The following is a 20,561-nucleotide window of genomic DNA, read 5'->3' as shown; positions in this document are numbered from 1 at the left end:
AACTCAGAGAAGCAGAGAGAGAGAGTAGTGCTAAAGCAGCAGTCAAAGTGTGTAGTTGTAATGTGTAGTCAAAGTGTGTAGTCGAATAAAGCACTAGTACAGCGGAAACAGTCTCGCAGTCAATGCTAAACAGTGCGCCAGGCAGGGCTTCCGCCTTGCAGCACATTAGAGAGCCAAAGTGCCCCCTGACTTTTTTTGGTTCTGTATTTGAAAACTCCCAAGAAAGGACATCATTTTGGGAGAGTTGGCAAAGTAAAAAAGGCTTGCACCAAGGCTCCAAAATACACTCCGGAGGAAGCCTATTGTGATGCCTTCGATGCCTGGAAATCTCCCTGAAAGCGATGTATCCACGCAGGCGAAGTGTTTTTCAAACATTTTAATGTGTTGTATCAATCTAATCAATAATTTTTTTAATCGACTCACTGACAGTACATTTCGGACACTGCGTAGGCAGACTTAATGGAATGAGTTTGTGTGACCTCCGAAAAATATTTAGGCAGTGGGGCTGCCTATCGTGACGTCAGTTTAACTGTCGGTTTAACGTGCTTGTAGACGCTCAACATTTCTTATCTGTCTAAATAGCTTGTTAACAAACACGAGCTTGAGAAAGCTTTTGGAGTCACCTGCGTTGACCTGAATGTGACCTGAATGCGCGTGTTTCTCTTATCTTCAAGTGCTTCTAAAACATTTGAAATAGAGCAGCTGTGTACGGAAGGACAACCTATCACTGTAAGTACGACCAGTTATCGTCATTTGTCCACTTTGGGACCATTTCTAGAAGCATCATATTCAACAGACTTGTTTCATCTCTTGTAACAAGTTTTCATTTTTATACATGTCGCAGTCGGCTGCTGAAAAATAGTTAAGAGGGGTTTTCTACATCAAAAAGGCAGCTATCATAACATTAGCGTCGCTGCAACGAAATTCATAATTATGAAATAGCGGAAGTAAATGTCATTTGAAGATTGTCCCTCCTTTCAACCATGCTCAGTATTCAAATCAAAAATTGAGTTTAATACTGCTTCGCTAAATCTTTAGCATCGCTGTTCTTAAAATTTTTTTATTCTGAGAAAAAATATATTTACCTTTACCGCGCTGCCAGGAAGCCGCCATCAGTCATGCTTAAGGGCTTGGTACAAGATTCACGTCAGTAGATTTAAATTTATTTTATATGAAATGAACAGAATCGATTGCGACGCTGTGGTATAAAGTACCGCAGCCAAGAATTTATTGAATTTTGTGATTAAAAGGCCTTGTTTGTGATTAATTCCTGAGCCTTAAATAAAACCCATAGTGAGCGCGAAGGGTTTTCTTGGAACTGTTTCGTCATAAAGGTAACTAAAAATTGAGAAAAAATAGTGACGGGATGGTTATCACTTTGTAACGCGAGATTCAGTGACAGCTGACAATGTATTTATGTTTCATGGTACATTGAGATAGCAATTATGAAAGAGACTTCATATCTTCATAGTCCTAGAGAGCTGTTTCTGGTTTCACACGCATACTTGCTTTTTGACTACGTCCACCCATAGGCGTCCGGCTCAGAGGCGTACGCTCGTTCGAGTGCCTTCGCACGGGCTCTGCGGCGCTGCTAATGGTGGGACGGGTGCATATTACTCGGTAGCGGCCTGATGAGGAGCTCTCGGTGAAGGGGTCGTTGGATGGCGAGGAGGGTTGGGTCGTTGGCCGGTATTCTGATTGCGAGGGAGTCCAGGATATACCGACCTGTAGAGGTTCGTTTGAGCCTGATGTATTGTTCCTGTCGATGCGCCTCCACCCGTTCCCCGATCGTCTTGTAGTGGCCCAGGCCTAGTAATCTCTCTGTGGGTGTGTTGAGGGGAAGATGAACAGCTACCTTGAATGCCTTGCGAATCAAAGCATTCAAAGCGTTCATGTCATATTTGGATAGCTTTAAGTATGGGGTAGTGTACAACACAAGGCTGAGGACAAAGGCATGAATGACGCGTCATAGGTCGCGCTCCTTCATGCCTCTATGATGTCCCAAAACCCTGCGGATGAGGTGCAATATCGCGCCTACAACCGGCTTGAGTTTCTTGTGGGTGGTGGTGTTTTTGCCATCGTTCTGGATGTGCAGGCCCAATACACGGAGGGTGGCAACCTCAGGTACCGGATCACCATTCATTGCAATGGTAATGGGGGAGCGGGGAAAGCGGTTGTTCTTAGGCCGGATGAGGAAGAGTTCGGACTTCTGTGGGGAACAAGACAGTCCGATGGTCCCTGCGTAATTTCGGGTGAGTGTGGCTGCTTCCTGTAAGGTGTTCTCTATGCCGCCGTCGCTGCCGTGAGTGGTCCACAGGGTGATATCGCCGGCATAAAGAGTGTGCTTCAGGTGGGCAATAGTTGCCAATTTTCGGGCGAGGGGGATGAGGGTAACGTTAAACAGAAAGGGTGAAAGGACGGACCCTTGAGGGGTGTCGATACTATGAAGCGTGTAGGAGGGGGAAGACAGAGGGCCCAAGTGTATCTCAGCCGCGCGGTCAGTGAGGAATGCTTGAATGTAGGCGTACGTACGCACACTCACATTAAATGGGGACAGGGCAGTCATGATCGCCTGATGTTCCATGCGGTCAAAAGCTTTCGAAAGATCCAAAGCTAAGAGTGCCTTGGTGTGACCTGGAAGAAGCGGGTCGAAAAGGTCGCAAAGGTCTTGTGTGAGTCGCAGCATGGTGTCCTGTGCGGATAGATGGGGGGACATCCCACCATGCTATGCGGGTTAAGATTGTTGTCTGCCATGTGACTTGTCAGTCTCGCTAACAGAACATGCTCGAGGCACGAGATTAGCGAAATCGGGCGAAGGTTTTGGATTGTAAGTTGTTTGTTGGGTTTGGGTATGAATATTACTTTTCGCGTGGAGCCAGGACTGCGGGAGGTTACCATCTCTCCAGCACTGGTTGAAGTAATCCGTAATCTGGGTGATCGATTTGTCGTCCAGATTACGGATCATGAAGTTTGTGATTTGGTCTGCACCAGGTGCGAATTTGGTGCGGAGAATCAGGAGGGCCGCTCTGACTTTCGTCTCCGTGATGTCGGTGTCGCGTGTGGGATTTGCTTGTCCTTTGTAGCGGGGTAAAGGTATGGGGGCGCCTGGAGAGGTGTACTTGTTTTGAAGTGTGTCTAGGAGGGTGTCGGGACCGTCAATGTGTTCGTGTGTCAGGCGCTTCACGTGGTGTTGTGTTGCTGGTGTGGTGTGTGTGCGATCAATGAGGTGTCGGGGGAGTTGCCATGCGCGTTTGCTGGACAGGTTTACGGCGGTGCCGTCACACATCTGTCCCCAGCTGAACCGGCAGAGCTCCTCAGAGTGTTGTTGGATTTGTGTCTGTCTGCAGCGCGGCGACCCGCTTTTTAAGAGTCCTGTTATTTTTTTTGCCTTTCCAGTGTTCCAGAAGGCTGTGATAAGCCTCCCAGAGGTGGGCTAGGCATGTGTCGAGGGTAGGGGTTTCGGTTGTAGTTTCAATGTGTCGCGTGTTGTGGTGAACGCCATGCTTGAGTGATTGCACCCATTGTAGTGCCGCCGCCCACATTTCGCTGGCGGGCCTGTCTAAACCAGCGCTGCGCGCCCGCCGGCGCTCAAAGCAGGCCCAGACCTTCTCGGACAAGTCGCGACATGCAGCGTGACTCATCCCGCCGCCGCGGCGCCGACACGGACCCTTCCTCCTCTCCTCCTCTCCGTCGGTGCGAATTCCTCCGACGCTCGCAGGCTCTCGACCATTGGTCTAATTTGAACGGTGGCCAGTGATTGGAGGATTTGAACGGCTGGCTGCCGTAACCGTTACCAGCGGCTATAAAAACGGAGCCGCGCTGAACCCGAGCAGCAGACGGGCAGCAGAAGAGCCATCACGCCGGAGCTACGCTCGCCGCCGGGGCCGCCCTTCTTCTGTGTGCCTGCCCGTGGTGCTCTTAGCTCTTGTATCATGTAAAAGCCCTTGTACATACTGTACATAAAGTTCATTTGACTCACCGTCGCCTCGACCGTTTCCTGGCTGGGATGCCCCAAAGCCAAAACCCAACAGTGGTGGCAGCGGTGGGATCGACCGGCGTCAGGTACCTCGGCGCGGTGAGTGCCTGATGTTTTCCCCTCAATTCGCCAGACTGCTCTAGCACACGTGATTGTAGTCTAGAGTAGGGCTGTGTGTGTTGCACTCGAGAGAGCTTTGCTGTTTCGAGCCAAGTCGGAGCGCTTTGAAACGAAAGCTGGTGCAGAGGGAGTAAACGAGGCGTTGTTGGAAAGAATTACTTGCGCGTGTCATACTAGTAGTGCTATAGTAGTGAACGGCAAGGGAATTCTAAGAAAAGGGCAAACTACAAGAGGCTATTGTGAGCGATGGAGAACTTCAAAGTGAAAGAACTCATCGAAATTTGTGAAGAGTTGGGCATTGATTTGGGCCCCACGAAACGAAAGCATGCGATTCTTGAGATCATGCGGAAAGAGAATGTAACGGCTGAGGAAGCCAATGAGGCTTGGGAAGAGATCACAGAACGCCGTGAGCGCGAACAGGCAGAAAAACAGAAGCAGCTTGAGATAAAACGTCAGGAAACTGAGGGGCCTCGAGCTTGAAGCGCACGAGATCGATTTCGAGAGATATAAAACATTGTCCGCTCTGCATGAGACTAACGGTCAGCAGCTGAGAGACTGGCCGCAGCCCTTCGTGATCGCCGAAGATATGGCGAAATATTTGGCTGAGTTCGAGCGCGTCTGCGAGAGAAAGCGCGTTGAGCGGAATGGTTGGGCACAGAAGTTGGTGGCCCTGCTTTCCAGCGAAGCGTATGACGTTGTCAAGCGCCTGTTGGACGGCGGCTTGGCGGACTACGATGAGCTGAAAAGCTTCTTACTGGCGAAATATAACGTGTCACCGCTGGACCTTCGCCAAAGGTACCTGCGAGAGAATAGCACCACATCGTTTAACGATTTTCCCTACCAGTTTAAAGCCGACATTTTAGAATGGCTCGAAAATGCGGAAGGTTCGGAAGATCAGGACACAAAGGTAGAGTGCGTCGCTGTGGAGCAGCACTGCCAGTGCGGCACAGAGGAACGTAGTCCGTACTTGGCAGATGTAACTGCTGCTGTAACAGTGGAAGGTGCCTCACATTCGCGAACGGAGGGAACCTCTCTACCATCAGATAACGTAGTCACAGCATCGGACGATGCACTTATAGAGGTCTCGCCCATTCTGATTGTGTCGGAGTTACCGGAAAGCGGATCTCCTAGCGAGTCAAAAGCAGGAGAAGTTGCAGAGCAGGGCAGAGAGGACGTCCGTCTGGACATTAATGAAAACGCCTGCGCCGACGCAAGCGAAGTAATCGAAGTAAACGAGGACGGCACACCGTGTTGTGCAGCGCGTTCGGCAGAACTGCAGAAACCCGATACTTACGATCAACGGAAGCAGGCGCATGGAGAATTTGTGGACGCTGAGTTGTGCGTTAGTGCCTCTGGCGAGGAATGCGAATCGAGTCCCGTGCTTTCGTACTGCTCTGAGCTTTACGACATTCCAGAAAGCAGCTGCAGTAGCGGGAACATCGCGACTGAGTGCAGAGCCGACCCTCATCCACAATCGGCTGAAACCCGTCAGGAGCACGACGCGAGCTGCGTGTCAGCACTAAGGTCAGGAGAAAACACTGGTTTGTCCGCGCCTGTAGAAGCTAAGCTGCTGGACGACAGTGGAGTACAGAACCTCCCAGACGACACGGGAGCTGCAGATGTCGTTCCATCCAAGAAAGATGAGGACGAATCCGCACTCGTAGAGGCTGACGAGGAAGAACGCAGTTTGGAGGACGCTAGTAAAGGCGCTAAAGACAGACGTGAGCCACGTAGCGCACGGGAATCGGCTGACAATCGGAGTGATATTGTCACAGAACAGGAACCTAGGCGACGGAAGCAGCATGTGCTTCCACCGAAGAAACTGAAAGGAAAGCACAAGATGTGTAGATGCAACCGGAAGGAAAGTAACCGCCAATTCCGAAAAGTGAGCTATCACCACAAGGTGATAGACAAACAGTGCTGCCGCCGAAAGGAGAGTAAAGGCAAGCTCAAGAGAGAGAGCTGTCACCGAAAGACGATGAAAGGCAGGCAAAAGAAAGAGTGGTGCCGCCGAAAGATGAAAGGCAGGCATAAGAAAGACGGGCGGTGCCGAAAAGAGAGAAAGGGCGAGCGCGCGGAGACGGGTTGCCACCATCGGAAGCGCCAACGTCGCCGGCAAAATGACCCTAGTAAAGTCAGTCACGTTGTTAGCCCTGAAACTAGAGTCAGAATCAGAGCTAAAGAAGTGTTCGAGGCGTCGCTATCGCGCAAAGCGAAGCGCATCGGTGTGTCGAGGCACATAGATCTGAGCAGTCGAATAAACTGCAAAAATAAATCGTACAAGCATTCGTGCGGGAGAGAGTATCTTGGGGGAAAACCGATATTCAAGAGAGCGCTGCTCAAGAAGCTCAAAAGAAAGGAGCGAGGCAGGGGTGAATCTTGCCGCGAGCACAGAGAGAGCAAGGCGCGCAAAGGCACGTGCTCTCATGCGGGCTCTCTTTTTCCGCTGCAGTCACGGGAGAAACCGCGCTCCCACAGAAAGCGGCACGCGCGCACAGGGAAAACGCAAGGACGGCTCAGAAAGCGAAAGATTGTACGTAGCCGTAGTGACAGAGGCAAGAAGGAACTGCCTAAGCGTTCGACCAAGCTTAGGTATCGCGATGGAAAGCCGCGAGTGGAAATAACACCATTTAGTAGGCGCAAAATCAAAAGGCCGGGTAGATGCGCACTTCGCATCGCGCGAAAATGCAAAAGGGTGCGCGAGAAATTAAAGACTCGTGGAATGTCTCACTTGCCACGAAGAACAAAGGAAAGGAACGAAAGGTCCCACCGTAAGCTTTGCGCAATCGCAGTTGAACGCCGCAGCTGGCGCGCGAAGCGCAAAGAAAAGGACAAGTCGCAAGTCTGTGAAAGCGAATCTTTCTCGTTTTGTACCGCCCGTAGAAACTGGAAAGACAAGTACAGAGAGAAAGAAAAGCGCGTCTACCGTGAAAGAGGCAGAGACGTTAGCTACCACGATAGTAGAGAGAGAGAGAAAAGCGCAGCTACAGCGAAAGAGGCAGAGTCATTAGCTTCCGCGGTGCCGGCTGTAGTTTAACCGAGCTAAACGCTGGCGTAGACGCACTAAGCCGTGTGTTCTAAGCAAGGCTGGCTTCGCCTCCTCGTGACCTACATTTTGTCTCTTCGCGAACAGCTGTTTTAAGTTCGCTCGTAAATCGGGGCAAAATTGATGTCCTCATTCGCGGCCTAAGCCGATTGTTTTCCTGCCCAAATGATCTCGAGGGACCCAATTTACAATCATTTCATTCCTTGTGTTGTTTGCGTTTGACACTTTGTTTGAGTTTATTATTTTAAGAGTTCTGGTATCCCACATGTGTCTCTTGTTGAAGACGAGCGAAAAGGGGACAGAACTATTGCTAGCGGAGTTTTGTGACCTTTAAGTCTGGTGTATTGACGGGTGACAGAGGGCACTTGCTCGTGTTGGGTGTTGCCTGTTTTCGGTCGGTTCTTCGCAACATGCAGAACGATCAACGACCGATGCTGAGAAGCAAGCTCTTCCGACGGACCGAGCGAAGCTGATCCAGTCACATGGGCGACTAAGCTGCGGAGCAGTGATCCTGTCCTGACGAGCGGGACCCGTTCTCGGAAAGGAGCCTGGAGCTACCTGCGGCTGAACACCGGACGAGAACTTGGAGGAGCCTGGCGTACGAGCGCGCCCCGCATCCGAGCCACGCGGAAGTAGCTCGTCTTCGTGGCGCATTGTCTGGCGGCGGTAATGCTGTAGTGCCGACGCCCACATTTCGCTGGCGGGCCTGTCTAAACCAGCGCTGCGCGCCCGCCGGCGCTCAAAGCAGGCCCAGACCTTCTCGGACAAGTCGCGACATGCAGCGTGACTCATCCCGCCGCCGCGGCGCCGACACGGACCCTTCCTCCTCTCCTCCTCTCCGTCGGTGCGAATTCCTCCGACGCTCGCAGGCTCTCGACCATTGGTCTAATTTGAACGGTGGCCAGTGATTGGAGGATTTGAACGGCTGGCTACCGTAACCGTTACCAGCGGCTATAAAAACGGAGCCGCGCTGAACCCGAGCAGCAGACGGGCAGCAGAAGAGCCATCACGCCGGAGCTACGCTCGCCGCCGGGGCCGCCCTTCTTCTGTGTGCCTGCCCGCGGTGCTCTTGTCCCTTGTATCATGTAAAAACCCTTGTACATAGTGTACATAGAAGTCATTTTACTCACCGTCGCCCCGACCGTTTCCTGGCCCGGACTCCCAGTTCCAACAGGGGTGGCAGCGATGGGATGCCTCAGTCCCAACACCATGCGTCGATGTCTGCGATGCGTGTGTCTAGGAGGGCGATGCGTGCAGCGCGAAGGGCATCCCAGTTAATGAGTTTGTGTGTTGTATTTGCTTGACGGGGTGGTTTGTATAGGACATTGATTTGTGTAATGTAATGATCACTGCCCAGTGTATGGTTTGTTCTGTTCCAGGTAACACCGCGGATATAGCGGCTCAGCGTCAGGTCCGTACTGGTGTCCATGCTGACACTGTTGCCAATCCGTGTAGGCGCCTGAAACGTGTTGTGCACAATGAGCTGGAGGTTCTGCAGGAGCAGCCCAAGCGAAAGGAAAGCCTCCACGGAGCTGACTGAAAGACACTACCTCGTTTATCTCTTCCCCTAGGACGCGATTCGGATGTACCCCGAGGTATGTGAGACAGTCCGTGCATAATTTAGTTTCCTCAAAGCCAATTTTTATCTTAGGCCAGCCCACCGCTGTGGCTCAGTTCTCAGGGGTGGTGGTGGTGGTGGGGAAAACTTTTGTTTAGAAGGGACAGGAGGTATGTTTGGATCAGCCCGTAAGGAACCGATCCTTACAAGCACTAGGTAGAGGTCCCTAGTATGGGAACCGAGTAGCGGTGACCGCAGCCTGGTCGCCCGACCAAGGCTTGTTGCGCCTGTAAGTCGTGGCAGCCGAGCAGGGTCGTCTCCCAGTCCTCGCGGGTTGGGTTGGTGATGGGGGTAATAGCCGGGTTGGAGGGGCAGGCCCACACCATGTGATAGGTGTCAGAAGACACCGCACTACAGTGCGGGCAGCTGCCGTTGAAGGAGGGGTCAAAATGTTTTACTGCTGCCGGGCACAGAATGGTATTAGGGCGCCCGGCTTCCGAGCCGGAGAGTACGGGCTCGAACCACACCGCAACGGCCTCGTTTCGATGGAGAAGAAACGCTCAAGGCGGTCGTGCGCTGTGCAGTATCAGCGCACGCTGAAGATCCCCAGTTGGTCGAAATTATTCTGGAGCCCTCCACTACGGTAACTCTTTCTTTCTTTTTCCTTTTTTCACTCCCACCTTCCTCCTTTCTTTAAGAATCAGGTGTCAGTAGAGATGTGAGATAGACGCTGCGCCATTTCCTTTCCTTAAAAACAATTTCCAACCAACTAAATTTTAAGCCTTTCCGAGTGACGAGAGAACAAAACGGAGCACTGCGTTAAACCGCTTAGGGAAAAATGTCTTCGGTATGCTTCGCGGCCGCTCGGCTGATTAAAAAGGAAATAGAATTTAAAGTTCTCCGCAGGGCGAGCCACGCACTGTAAGCGCCTTTATTTCCTGCTCGCTTTGGGCATTGAGCAGAATGTAATCCGAGTGGCTTAGTTCAAACTGTGTGAATATGCCTGCGCTAGTCCGAATGGCATGCTGGCAACGCAAATGATTTCATGGCTTCTGCTGCAACGTTCGTAAATCCCGTTGTTCTCTGCGCGTGTCGACCCTCTTGAACTCGTAATTTGGACACTTACGTTGCGTGTGCGCATCGGGCGACATCTGTCTCCGTAATGTGTTTTTCTGTTTTGTAGAGGGACGGCTCTCCCTTGTATGCTCTTGGGCCCAAGTAAACTTTTCTTCAGGCATTGTATCCTGTGATTGCTTCGTTTACTGGAGTGTAACGTCCCGAAGCAACTCAGGACCACGCTGAGGGCGCGCGTAGGGAGAAGACGTGCGCACATCGGCTCCGCTTCTGGTGGCTTCTTATTGCGGTCTGTCAACTCGGACTCCACGAATCTTGGCACCATCCTCTCCGCGTAGATCAGCGGCACAAGTGGGCACCACTTTCATCAAGGTGGGCCCATTTCTGACGAAATTTTGATATTTTGAAGATTTCGCCCACCGCCGCGGCGCTAAGCCTAACGGCGGCGGGGCGTTCGCCGGCGTTCGCCAGCCCTGGCTGGGGATTCCGCGGCGATGGCGGCTCCCAATACGGTTACCGGCTATGATCCGCTGTCCATGCAAGTCGTACGCATGGAGACCGCTCAACCCAAGGACCTTCCAACATCGAAGGATGACTATTTGGCAGATATGGTCAAAATCTGGAGACGCCAGCAGAAGACTAACGCTCCCAAAGCAAATGGAGCCGCCGCCCAGCACCAGGCGGCAGTTCGGACCCCCACGCTTCGCCAGGGAGTGTCGGTGGCGCGGCCTTGCAGGCCGCCACATGCAAACCCCAGTGGCGGCCGCAGCAGACGCCACGCATTGGACGCGACGAACTCATCGTGGTGCTCAAGTCACGCAAGACGCTGGATCTGAAGGCCACCTTCGCTCCAGGTGAAGCCGGAGTTGCCGTGCGCAACATCATACGGGACTGTGGAGAGGTGCAACTCTCTGTATGGCCCGTGTGGGACCAAAATGTGCTAGTGTGTAGGCTGAACTCTGTGCCAGCCGCTGAGAAGCTCCTCGGCGATGTCACGCTGACGGTCGGCGACCTCCAGCTTCTATTTCGCGGGCACGCCAAGGATTCTGGCGAGGTCTGCAAGACAGTGATCAACGTTCACCCCGGCGAAACGTCGGCCTCCCTCGAGCAGAAGCTGGAGTGGAGACACGGAGAAATCCTTTCTGTGCGCAAGCTGGGCGGCACTGCCATCGCAGTGGTCACCTTTTAAGGGAAGAAAGTACCCCGGCAAATCTTCTGCAGCGACCAGGGCATCCCCATGAGGCTGTACAAAAAGACGATCCCCGCCTGTCATCGATGCGGCAAAGTGGGGCACCGGACTGACATCTGCCCGCGGCCGCAGTCGGGACGCTGCGGCCTCTGCGGCTCTCAGGTGGCCACCACACCCGAGGGCATAGCACAACATGAGTGCACCCCCCGATGTCTGCTGTGAGCGGGTGCGCACTTCACCGGTGCTGCCGGCTGCGTCGGCAAGTACCGGAAACCGATCAAGCCAGGAACATCACGGAGTCAAAGCAAGCGGAAGTCGGCTCAGATGCAAGCTCCGCCCACCAATGCCAAGGACAGCAAGTCCACTTTTGCGCCGGGCAAGTCCGGGCATGTCAAGACGGCTGTGAAGTCCGGGACCCAGGCGCGGTCGCCGAACTTCAGCGCTGGGGATTTCCCGCCTCTAGCGACCGCCCAAAACAAGGTGAGCGATTGGGCTAAGGCTGCCTCCGGGCCTCTCTCTCCCTCCCTCTCTCCAACAGAAGCCGCCCTAGAGGCAAAATGTTGAACTTAGGCGCCAAACAGAATACTTAAGGCGGAAAATTCAGAAGCTGGAGGCTAAGTTAGAGGGACGTAAATAACCTCAAGCTGGTCCTTCCGAGCCTATAGAACTAGCCGAGCCGGAGGACCGAGATGAGAGTGCCTCGGTCGCATCCGGGCTCACTAGCGTGTCGCAGCAGTCGGCCAGCACAGTGGTTGGTAGGCTGCCAATGGTGGAGAGCCGCCTGTACAGCCTAGAGAGCGAAATTGATGCTCTGCCAGGTAAAATCATGGAAGCTGTCCGGGGCTCCATTCAGCAGCTTCTTCACGCCGAATTGGCAAAAATCATGCCTGCTATAGGGGCACAGGTTGCTGAGACAGCTCTCTCTGTCGTTCAGGACCACATTGGAGCTCAACTCAGTCAAAGCCGCTCCCGCTCGCGGTCTCCGCGACCAGATCTCCGCAGACGGAAGGTGGTCCTTCGCCACGCCACAGGCTCACTAGAAAACATTCCGGCCGCTCTCTCTACGGACGTGCTCGTGCCTCTGCCTGAGGCCCCATCACCTTCGGGGGTGGGACCTGCCCCCCAAAATTAAACAATCACGTTCACGATGGCTAGCCGACCCCAGCGGAAAGCCAACAACAATTCGTAGCAATTCGAGATCATACAGTGGAACTGCATGGGGTCTACGGAGCTGGAAGAAACGGTCGCACCTCCAGCTCTACCTGCAGTCTCTCGGTACCGCACCGGCGCTCCTAGCTCTTCAGGAACCCGGCGCAGATGCTAAATTCACAGGGTATAGCTCGTTTCAAGGGGGTCCTACAACGTGCATCCTGGTGGATAAGGCGTACACCGCAGTCCCCGTAGACCTCTAACTGGAGACTGAACAGGAAAAAAGTATGGTCAAGGTCCTGCCGCTTAAGCTCCGCGACCCATCAATACATGTCCTTAACATTTACTGCCCCCGCATAAGCCGCGCGTGACCTTCAACGAAATCTTCTACCGCGCGCTCAAATCGGCTGACAAGGAACCTCTAGTGATCGTTGGGGACTTCAATGCTCCCAGCCTACATTGGGGCTACCACTTTGAGAAGGCCAGAGGACGCAAGCTGGCGGAGATCATCTCCACACTTCGTCTTACACTCCTCACGGATCCGTGTTGTCCCTCACGTGTGGGCAACTCGGTTACGCGAGACACATGCCCTGACCTGACTCGTTACGAACACCAGAGACGCTACCTGGGAGAACCTGGGAGAGACTCTTGGTAGCGATCACTGCCTTCTCCGGGTTACTCTTCTGGCGAAGGCGGCTCGCAAAAAGTGGGGCCACGCTAAATTGACCGATTGGCATAAGTTTCGAACACAAGAGATACCTCCTGTGCTCTTTTCCGGCGGATTTGCGAGTGGGCAAAGCAATTAGACACAATACAAAGACAACCCGTCACGACACTTCAAACCACCGAAGAGATCCCTGCAGTGGACAATCACCTCCTGCACTTGTGGGAGGCTCGCCGGAGTCTTACCAAACGGTGGAAGAAGCAAAAGCTGAATCGCAAACTTTACGCTCGCATTGTCGACCTCACGGAGCAGGCTGCGGCGTTGCTGCGCAGCTCACCAATTCAAACTGGATAGAGAAGTGTAAATCGGCAGCGCGTCAGATGAGCTCGAGAGGAACATGGCGCTTCTTTCGCAGTCTCATCGACCCCGCTCAAACTAGAGGGGAGACGCAAAGACAGTTCCGGCGGGCTTTGCACGGGTACCAAGGTACGACGGCTCAACTCGCGGACACCCTGTGCGACAGATATCTCTGCCGCAGAGAGGACCCAGTTGGGCCCGAGTACGAGTATGCGGGAAAGCCGAATCCCGACATTGATGCCCCTTTTGAGTTACACGACCTTAAGGCGGCTTTAGCTAAAATGCGGCGAGGTACGGCTCCGGGTCGGGATCACATAACAGTCAATCTGTCGGCCAACATCCCAGATTCGGCCTACCTCCACCTGCTAGTGTACATTAACCAGATTTGGGACGGGCGTCCACTCCCTCCCGAACTGAAGACCTCCTTGGTCACTTTCATCCCTAAGCCAGGCAAGCCAGTGAATACCGACAACCTGAGGCCCATCTCGCTAACCTCTTGTGTGGGCAAGCTTATGGAGACGATGGTTAGGGATCGCCTCTCTCCACACATAGAGACCAAGGGCCTCTTTGCAGATACTATGTTCGGGTTCCGACCGCATATGTCTGCGCAGGACGTCCTCCTCCAGTTACACCGCTACATAATACGACCCACTGCCATGCGCCACAACGACAAGGCCATCCTTGCCCTCGATCTTAAGGGGCCTTTGACAACGTTCGTCATGGCAGCATCTTGGCTAACTTTAGTACCACCGATTGTGGGCGCAAGGCATTCACATATGTAAAAGACTTTCTTTCGAAGCGTCAGGCCTTCCTCAAGATTGACGACGACGAATACGGACCATACACGATGGGTACACGGGGTACACCCCAAGGGGCGGTCTTGTCGCCCCTCCTTTTCAATATTGCCATGATGCAGCTTCCGCACCAATTGGCCCGGGTGGAAGGCATTCATCACGCACTCTACGCGGATGACATAACAATTTGGACTACCGAAGTGAGCCTTGGGGAAATGGAGGACCACCTTCAGCGGGCCGCCACCATAACCGATAGCTACGCTCTAGGCTGTGGTCTCCAATGTGCTCCCGCAAAATCGGAACTTCTGCACATCAGATCCAATCCTAAAGACAACGCGAATTTGCAAATCTCTCTGACGGGAGGTCCTATCAAAGCGGTCGGGGAGCTCCGCATACTAGGTCTGTTCATCCATAACAGGCTCAGCCCGGAATCCACTATTGCCAAACTCAAGCGCGTAGGCGAACAGGTCGGACGCATGATCCATCGCGTTTCTAACAAGCGTGGCGGGTTGCGAGGCAGGGACGCGCTTCGGCTCGCCCATGCCTTCGTGATCAGCAGGATCCTCTACTCCATTCCCTACCTTCGCACTACGAAACAACAAGAAATAAGAATCGACACCATCGTTAGGAAGCCTACAAAGCGAGCACTGGGCCTCCCAGTGGCCACCTCCAATGCTAAGTTGTCGGCGTTGGGGGTGATCAACTCCTACCAGGAGTTACGGGAGGCCCACCTCGTGAACCAATATACGCGACTCTCGCAGACGGCATCCGGGTGCCGCCTGCTAGACCGCTTGCACATCCAACACGAGTGCACTCCAGAGGAGACGTGTCGGATTCCGGAGCTATGGCGTCCGAAGCTCTGGGTCCCTCCACTGCCGCGCAACATGGACACACATACACACGAAGGCAGACGAAAGGCGCGCGCTCGGGCCCTCGAACACCAACACGGATCTAAACAGGGTGTATATTACTTTGACGTGGCAGGGCCGTCGCCCAATCGATTCTACACGGCCGCAGTGGTTCACCAGGATCAATGCGTTAACGGGCTCTCCTTTCGAGCTCGAAATTAAGCACAGGCCGAGGAAGTAGCCATTGCGCTTGCCGCCTCGGACTTGAATTCGAAGGTAATCGTGACAGCTTCGCGTCGAGCCTGCCAACACTACCTGGCTGGCGAGATTTCACCTTTAGCCTACAGTATATTAAAGCGCGCAGTAAGCGAATCGGACCCTTCGCCCAAACGCATAGTTTGGACTCCGGGCGATCAGGGCGTTAGAGGTAATGAGGCTGCGGACGCGGCTACCCGAGCGCTTACCTACCGGGCACCTCATCCAAGCTCTTCCGGCTCGGAGATTGTGCAACCGCTTCTGCGGTTCAGAGAAGTTCTGGACTACTATTGCGAACGCCATCGGCTTTTCCCGGTCCCGGCTAAGGGCCTAAGTAAAGCTGATGAGCGAACTCTCAGGCGCTTGCAGACCAACACTCTGTTGTGTCCTGCAATAGTGAAACATTTCGACCCCAATATTGATGGGCGCTGCCCTCACTGTGGGGAAGTATCCGATACCTTCCACATGGTTTGGGCCTGTCAAAAGAATCCTTCCCTTCCCCCCAATCCTTTCCCTTCCCGAGAGGCATGGGAGGCAGCCCGGCTCAACTGCTCGGGGCTGGAGTCTCAAAAGGCTCTAGTCCAACGGGCGCGAGTAGCGGCTTTGTCCAGCGGGGTCCCGGACTAAGAACTCCACCTATGTAAAGCGGAAGTAACTGTCACTTGAAGATTGTTCCTCCTTTGAACCATATACAGTATCTAAGTATAGAATTCAGTTGTTTGTTGCGGCTTAGATCAATGTTTAGCACTGCTCTTAAAAATTTTTGATTGAGAAAAAGCACATTTACATTTACCGCATTGCATGGAAGCTGCCACCAGTTCTGCTTAAATATTTAGAGCAAGATTCATGTAAGTAGAATTAAAAACATTTGATATAAAATGAACAGAAACGATTGCAACACTGCAGTATAAAGTACCACAGTCTAGAAGCTATTGAATTTTGTGAATAAAAAGCATTGTGTGTGGTGGTTTCCTGAGCCTTAAATAACGCCCATAAAAATCGCAAAGGACTTCGTTGGAACTATTTCGGCGCAAAGATAACTTTAAAAAATTCAGAAAAAAAGTGACAGGATGATTACCACTGTGTATCCCGAGATTCAGTGAAAGCTGACAATGCATTTATATTTAGCGATATATTGAGGTAGTAACTATGAAAGGGACTTCATATCTTCATAGTTCTAGAGAGCTCTATTGGTTTTACACGCGTACTTGCTTTTTGACTGGCTCTCCTCTCCAGACCGTAGCCCTATAACAGGCGTACAGTGCCGCCGATGCTCCCCCCCTCTAGCGGCGCGTTTAGCAGCAGTTACCACAGATACACCGTGCTACAATCCTCCGCTCTCACTCTACCCTCCTTGTTGCACGGTAATCGCCTTCCGTACGGCTCTGGTGGTAATCACTTACCGGTTACGGATTACTCCGCTCACGTCAGACCATCCTCCGTCCATAGTAACTGTCTTCCGAGTGGTTTCCATGGCAACGCACTGATTCGATACGCCAGGGACTACTACTAGGCCGACGTGTGTCGCTGTAAAAATAAGCGATCTCTCCTTCTGCACCAGAACAGCTTAAAAAGTTGTCTCTAGATATCATCTTTATCATTATCATCAGCCGGACTACGCCCACTGCAGGTCAAATGCCTCTCCCATGTCTCTCCAATTAACCCTGTCCCTTTGCCAGCTGCGGCCACCGTATCCCCGCAAATTTCATAATCTCATCTGCCCAGCTAACTTTCTGCCGCCCCCTGCTACGTTTGCCTTCTCTTGGAATCCACTCCGTTATTCCTTAAGGACCAGCGGTTATCTTGCCTTCGAATTACGTGCCCTGCCCAAGCCCATTTCTTCCTCTTGATTTCGACTGGGGTATCATTAACCCGCGTTCACTCTCTCACCCACTCTGCGCGCTTGCGGTCTCCGAACCTTACACCAATCATTTTTCTTTCCACAGCTCACTGCGTTGTCCTAAGTTACACCCTTTTCGTTAGCCTCGGCGAGGGACAAAGTATAGATGGCATAGCGAGTATAGCGAGGGACAAAGTATAGATATCCGTCGCCTGTGTCGACAAGGTTGCAAAGCGCATCTGCAGGGGATCTTGAAGTGAATATTGCGAAAAAAAACATAATAGGCGACCCTCGGTGAATCGTTTGAATGCGTTAGAAGCCAAACGTTCGTTATATCCGAGGTGGTACAATTAGCTTGCTTATATCCGAGATCAACGCACTAAGTACGTTACATCTGAGGTCCACACACAAGAGTTTGTTATATCCGAGGTAAGAACAAAAGTTTGTTATATCCGAGATTAACATGTGAAAGTTCGTCGCCACCTGCCACCATGTATATGGACAGACAGAGCTTGCCGTTCCTATTTGCATTGACCCTTTCAATATTAACTTATTAATAACGTTAACCTGCCTTAGACAGCAAGGTAAATGAAACGTTTCGCTCAAAATGCGGAGTCAGTTTCAGATACATCGATGCTCGCACTAAAAAGCCAGCTGGACGGGAATATTCGTCGAAACATTGCTAATCGTGACCGCTAGTCATAAATGACACGCATTATTTGCAGCGGAGAACCTTCTCTGACTTGGTTAATCAACTAAGGGTAAGTAATAGTCTTGCTATACATGTTATATGCTACAAACCAAGCAAATTTGTTGCTATCATACCCAGAAATTCTGGAGAAAAGCATTTTTTAGCGGGAAATATCTTATGAGCGCAATTTTTTATATATTGTAAGATATTACTATAACACTCAATATATATTCAACTCTCCCGTCAGCAGACTGGCAATTGTTTTGCCATCAATGTTTTTGCTATCGTCAGAATTCTTCCCCATTGTCTTTCTATGTTCTATGGCGATCTTGACTGCTCAATGCAAGCGATGGAAAAACCTTGAAAGAAAGATTTTGCTAACATTCGAAGAATGAACTATTGCCTTCAATAATTAGAAAACAGCACATTACAATATTCCAATACTAAAAAATGTGGTCCAAGAATGTTGGACACGGATAAAGGGGGACCCTCAAGTTTCGACTGCTTCTTTTATGAAAAAGGTCCTGATACGGTGTTTCGTGACGATTACTTCAGATTATTCCACTGGCATGAAAAACATTAATGACCGCTAAATTAGCCTTTTGACCGGCGACATGAAGATGACACTTCCTTATGATAGCGATAACTAATAAACTAATGTACCTCACGAAATCTGAACTTAATCCAAGATAACTTCTGGGAGAGAAATTTTTAACTACCTTTTTCTGGGTGGTATAGAATAAGGTTGCATATTACAAAAAGTCGCGAACGCTGTTGTCGTTGCTAGCGATGGCGTAGGACTACTTCTCGTCTACCGTTCCACTTTATGTAGACGTCACTGCATATGGGAGATTGGAAGAGAGAAATACTTTTTTTTTTTCGCTGAGACAGTTGTCCGCTTCAGTATCCGCGGAGAAATGTTGCCAGCTGAAAGGATCTTACGCTACTTTTCAATAAAACACACGGTTAACGGACGTTATATGCGACATCCCAGGCGGCGCAGGCCGACTGCCGACCATGGGCTGTTAAGTGGCTCCTCGTCGGCAGCCGACTAAATCGGCAAAAGAAGCTCGGCAAATCATCGCACCGTGAGCACATGCCAGGCTGCTTGGCTCAAGGCTGGCGTCGAAGGTCGGGCCAGCCTTCAGCCCTAACTTAAAACCAGGCGTCCCTCAAAGAGATTGGCATATGCAGATGGCCCTATGTGGCGCCTGCATGCACCGCCGGGCTACATTTACCACGGCACCTTAAAAACTGCGCTTTGGTTTTATTCAGGACTGTTGGCGATACATTAAGCTCTTTTAGGGGTTTGATATCGGATTTAAAGAAAAGTCTTTTTGCCAGCGTTATTATATCCAGCATCCCTGGCATCCTTCAGTGTGGGCAATTTCTACGAATTGAATGTGCTTGTTCCTTCATGGCTAGCTTTACACACTGTTCATTAAATTACATAAAGGTGTTTTTGTACCTACAGTGAACTTGCACAAAAAACGAGGCACAAGCGTTGGTTCACGTGTAAGTTATCCGAAGCCACTGTTTTAAAGTAAAATTCACTGGATGCACCGATTCACGAATACAAATAGTTGAGCCTACCAGTGATAACTCTTTTTTTTTCAGTGCATTCACTCCAGCATCATGCCACTTCTGGCGTTCGTGGAATACTACCACGCCTAATTACTTTCAAGATCTTGGAGTGGAGAAAGTACGAAACTAGCTAGTAGAGTACAAAAGTGCAAAGAGTATAAAAAGCAGTAAGTCATAGAAAATTTAAGTTGTCCGCTGTTTTTTATTTTTAATTGTTTCTAATTAACCTGGCCATGCACTGCTAATGGACCTAAATTCTGTGGCACCCAAATGAAACACAGTGAGGCACTCGCGACTGAGCATTCATTCATTCATTCATTCATTCATTCATTCATTCATTCATTCATTCATTCATTCATTCATTCATTCATTCATTCATTCATTCATTCATCAATTTTGCACCATGGAGGAGCGAAATAACTTAGAAAAGGCAGTTACGTCACATTTTTTGAAGCCCGCTTCTGTTGCGTCTTCTGTTGCTTTCGCGAAGGCTTAGACAGCGGAAGTGCGCAGAGCACCTCGCATAGATTTCTTCCGCCTCAACGGCGATTTACTGTTGGGCGCCACATTTAATGCCTTGCGATGTTGAAGGAATCATGCACGGACTTCGGCGAGGTGATTCTGTCTGGTGCCACAAACACAAAAAAAAGGTTGGGTGCCAAAAGCTGCTCTATTATGACGGCATACGACTGTGATTCTGTGTTGCCATCGGCAGAACAGTTTCTCTCATATATTTCATATATGGCAGTGAATCTAAAGCGCAACTTGCATTCGTGGAGCTACAGTAAGTCCCGCAGTACTTGTGACAAAAAAAAAAGAGCCCGAATAACTGTTATTGCTGGATTATGGATGAGCCTCACAGAGATGCTCGTACACACGCTGGCCTCAGCACGCGAAGATCACAGAGCAGAATAACAGCACGTGGAAATTCCACACACGGCAATATTAATTTGGCGTATTTAAAGCCCCATAAGATTTCTGATCTCTCAAGCTTGCTCCTCAGAACATTTATAGTAGAAGAAAATTACACGTTTAAGTGTCGTTAAATGATGCATAATTTTCACGCTCATAAATGGTCAAAATTGCTTGGAGTGATATTTGTTCACTTGATGGTTGGTGACGAAACCAGGTAAATTTTTTAAACCCCCTCAGGTGGCGGAAGACCTCGTAACGTGAAATATGTCTTTGAACCTTCGTGGATATAACAAATTAGAGATGTCTCCAAAGCGTAAAAAGCTAAACCAAGCTAAGCAGCATACATGAACAGGAAAGAGCAATTAAGATTATCATCAGATTTTAGGTTTCTACAGTCCAGTGGCCGCACATCTGAAAAGTAACCTAGTCTAAGAGCCTCTGCAAACAAGACCAAAAATAAACGATAAACAAGGTGGGCACTGAATAAGATCCAGCAATATA

General features: G+C 50.9%; 1 pseudogene; it reads left to right on the top strand.

Moving 5' to 3' along the window:
• The window catches only part of LOC149328213 (uncharacterized), a 132,812-nt pseudogene extending 115,741 nt beyond the window's left edge, over nucleotides 1-17,071 (top strand).
• The last annotated feature ends 3,490 nt before the right edge of the window (nucleotides 17,072-20,561 follow it).

This window comes from Amblyomma mixtum, chromosome 9 (genome assembly GCF_055824585.1).
Source record: "Amblyomma mixtum isolate Tamu chromosome 9, ASM5582458v1, whole genome shotgun sequence".
In the NCBI taxonomy this organism is placed as follows: domain Eukaryota; kingdom Metazoa; phylum Arthropoda; class Arachnida; order Ixodida; family Ixodidae; genus Amblyomma; species Amblyomma mixtum.
Note: the sequence above shows the minus strand (reverse complement) of the source record. Positions and strands in the feature narration are given on the sequence as shown.